The sequence below is a fragment of the Myotis nattereri genome (genome assembly GCF_964212035.1).
Source record: "Myotis nattereri genome assembly, chromosome: X".
NCBI classification, from domain to species: Eukaryota; Metazoa; Chordata; class Mammalia; order Chiroptera; family Vespertilionidae; genus Myotis; species Myotis nattereri.
The window spans coordinates 130,464,327-130,468,317 of record NC_138078.1 but is presented as its reverse complement, the minus strand read 5'-3'; positions in this window follow the sequence as shown (position 1 = coordinate 130,468,317).

The window sequence follows — 3,991 nt, the reverse complement described above, 5'->3', positions numbered from 1 at the left end:
GAAGTGTCTTCCAAAATTAATAAAAGCTGGATGCAGGCATGGAATCTAAATCTCCTGAATATGAATATAGGTTTTGAATAAAGGCAATCAGACATTATTTCTATTTTCCATCTGTCACTGCCTAAGTGACCTTGGACAAGTCATTTAATTTCTCTGCACTTGGATTTTATTGAGAATAATGATTGTGTATGCTTCAGTGAACTGGGTGATGTTGAACCACACACACACACACACACACACACACACACACACACACACGGACTCACTCCTCTATTAGTCATTTTGGCCATAGAAATATAATGTGCTAGAGAGAACCAAGATGGTGGCATAGGTAAATGTGGTACTTGCTGCCTCCCAAAACCCCATCATAATTACAACTAAAATGCAGAGCAATCATCATTCATAACTGCCAGAAATCTGGCTGAATGGAAGCCCTACAACTAGAGAAGAAAGCATGTTGACACTGTTAGGAGGCACTGATGCATAAAGTGGGCTGGCAACATCCATATGTGGCTTTTTTTTCAAGGCAAGAAAGGCCTCCTGTGAGGAGCAAGGGGTCCCAGCCCCACGCCAGACCTCAAGCTCGGGATCCAGAGTTGGGAAAAGAAGTCCCCATAATTTCAGGCTGTAAAAAACAGCAGGAATTGTGGCTGAGTAACATGAGGCAGCTGGAGTCCCAAACAGTTCCTCTTAAAGGGCCAGAACACAAACATACATGGAATCGCCCTCTCTGAGCACCAGCACTGGAGCAGTAGCTTGGGGGGATCCTGGGACATACAGGGAGAAATAAGGCCTTGGAGGCCACTTTCTCCCAGACAGGGGTGACTGCAGACTTGATTATTCCTATGCTGAGACCTCCCCCATTGCACAGATGACTGACAACCGTATCTGAGTCTCCATTGCTTAGTTCACACTGTTCTCTCTGCCATGGTGATTCCCTGAGACCCTGCCCTATCCAGTTTGCAGCCCCACCCAAGCTATTTTCAGTAGCTTTTCAATATGAATGGCCTGTCTTGGCTCAGGCTACAGACTTTTCTAAAATCTCTCAAATAAGCATCAACTGGCATCAATAAGCCCCATACCTATCAATAAGAGGCCCAAGACCTGGCACTAGTAACAGCCTGACTTGCTTCACACCTTGGCCTTGCCTGGGTACTTCCAAGTCCAAGATAAGTAGTAGCTATCTGAAGATTGCTGTGTATCTCCTGCTGGATAGCCCTAGGCAGTGGCTGACTTTGCACCTCCTAGGAGGCCCCAGAGATAGTGTACCTGGTAGACAGCTTCAGACCATACCAGATTACAACTCTACACACCCACGAGTGACAAAGGCAAGGGGAAGACTCAGTGAGCACCAAAGCCCTACTGAAGCAAGTCCTGGTTATAGGGTTGTCTTCTGCACAACAGCTCTTCTACCATAGTTGCAGCTGGTGCTCACAGACAATTGACCTAGCGGTCAATTGCTCCCAGTGACACCAATAGCAATCAAGTCTCAACTACAAAAAGACAGTGCACACAGCCCACACAGGGGCACAACTAGAATTCCCAACTCATGTTACTGGGGAGGATAAGCCACTGAGCCCTACAGAACACCACCTACACAAGGCCACTTTATCAATTCCAGAAGAAATAGCAGCTCTACCTAATACATAGAAACAAATACAGGGAAGTAGCCAAAATGTGGAGACAAAGACACATATCACAAATGAAAGAAGAGAAGAAATCTCCAGAAAATATTAAATGAAATAAAAGCAAACAGACTACTAGATAAAGAGTTAAAAATAACAGTTACAAGGATCTTAGTGAGAGCTTCAAGAGACTTAGTGAGAAATTCAAGGATCTTGATGAGAATTTCAAGAACATGAAAAAGGACCAGTCAGAAACTAAGCATATATTAACTGAGATAAAGAATAATTTACAGGGATTCAGCAATAAAGTAGAGGATTCCGAGAATCAAGTCAACAATTTGGCATAGGAGGAAGCATAAAACACCCAATCATAACAGCATAAAGAGAAAAATGAACTAAAAAATATGAAGATAGTGTATGGAGCCTCTGGGACAACTTCAAGCATACCACCATTCACATTATGGGAGTCCCAGCAAGAGAAGAGAGAGAGCAAGATCTTGAAAACTTATTTGAAGAAATGACAGAAAACTTCCCCTACTTGGTGAAAGAAATAGACTTACAAGTACAGGAAGCACAGAGAGTCCCAAAGAAGAGAAACCCAAAGAGGTCCACATCATGACACTTCATAATTAAAATGCCAAGGGTTAAAGACAAAGGGAGAATCTTAAAAGCAGCAAGAGAAAAGCAGTTAGTTACCTACAAGAGAGGGCCCATATAACTGTCAGCTGATTTCTCAACAGAAACTTTGCAGGCCAGAAGGCAGTGGCAAGAAACATTCAGTGATGAATAGAAAGAACCTACAACCAAGATTACCCTACCCAGCAAAGCTATCATTTAGAATTGAATGCCAGATAAAGAATTTTACAGATAAGAAAAAGCTAAAAGAGTTCATCACCACCAAACCGGTATTATATGAAATATTGAAGGGTATTCTTTAAGAAGAGGAAGAAGAAGGAGTATGAGGAGAAGAAGGAGAGGAAGAAGAAGAAGAAGAAGAAGAAGAAGAAGAAGAAGAAGAAGAAGAAGAAGAAGGAGGAGGAGGAGGAGGAGGAGGAGGAGGAGGAGGAGGAGGAGGAGAAGGAGAAGGAGAAGGAGAAGGAGAAGAAGGAGGAGGAGGAGGAGGAGGAGGAGGAGGAGGAGGAGGAGGAGGAGGAGGAGAAGGAGAAGGAGAAGAAGAAGAAGAAGAAAGAAGAAGGAGGAGGAGGAGGAAGACAAAAGAGGAGGAAGTGGAGGAGGAAAATATGAACAAGAAAATGACAATAAATACATATCTATCAACCATTGTATCTGAAAATAAAAATAAATGAACAAGGAATCTAATAAATAAAATAATCTGATGAATAAAACATAATAGGCTGACAAATCTCAGAGGCAATGGGGGATAAGGGGGTGGTAAGGGATAAACCAAATAAGTTACATGCATTACCTATGGACACAAACAATAGGATGGTGAAGGCCTGATGTGTGGTGGGGTGGGAAAAGGGTGGAGGCAGGCAATGGGGGAAAAGAGGGAGACACCTGTAATACTTTCAATCTATCTATCTATCTATCTATCTATCTATCTATCTATCTATCTATCATCTATAAGCAACCATTACGGCCGAAAAACCAGAGTGACTGGAAGGACCGGAATGATCAGTCAACCAGTCGCTATGATGTGCACTCACCACTAAGGGCAGATGCTCAATGTAGGGGCTGCCCCCTGGTGGTCAGTGCGCTCTCACAGCCAACCTCCCCTGGCCCCTGCCCCCGGCCAGCCAACCCTTCAGGGTCCCTTCCCCAATCTGGTCGGCTGCCTGATCGGCTTTGATCACCGGCCAAGCTGAGGGACCTCACCCGTGCCAAATTCGTGCACTGGGCCTCTAGTAATAAACATTAAAAAATATACGATGTGTTGGTTTACTGTGTTGTGAGTGGCAAATGTCTCATACATTTTTATTACTTGGTATACAATTTCTTTGAAAGGAGATAGATCCTCATTGCTGTTCTACATAATTAGGTTGTTTTTCTATTGTAGTACCCATAGACAGAGTTCACGTTCATTTATAAAGTCTCACCTTTTCCTGCTTGGTAATGTAGCAAAGTGGATTTTAGTGCAAATGGGTTGAAAAACCTGTTAATTAGAATACTATGATATCACACAATTCATTGTGATTAATCTTTTATGTGATTACTCTAACATTGTGTAATAATACACTATCCTAGGCATCATAAAGTAGATTTTTTATAAGTCCTGCTTTTAAGAGGGTCTCAGACTCATGGCATGACAGAGGGGAATATGAGCAATATGACAAAAGACCTATTTCAAAGTGCTCTGGAAATGTGGAAGATGATATTAACATTGAATAGGATAGGACTGGAATAGA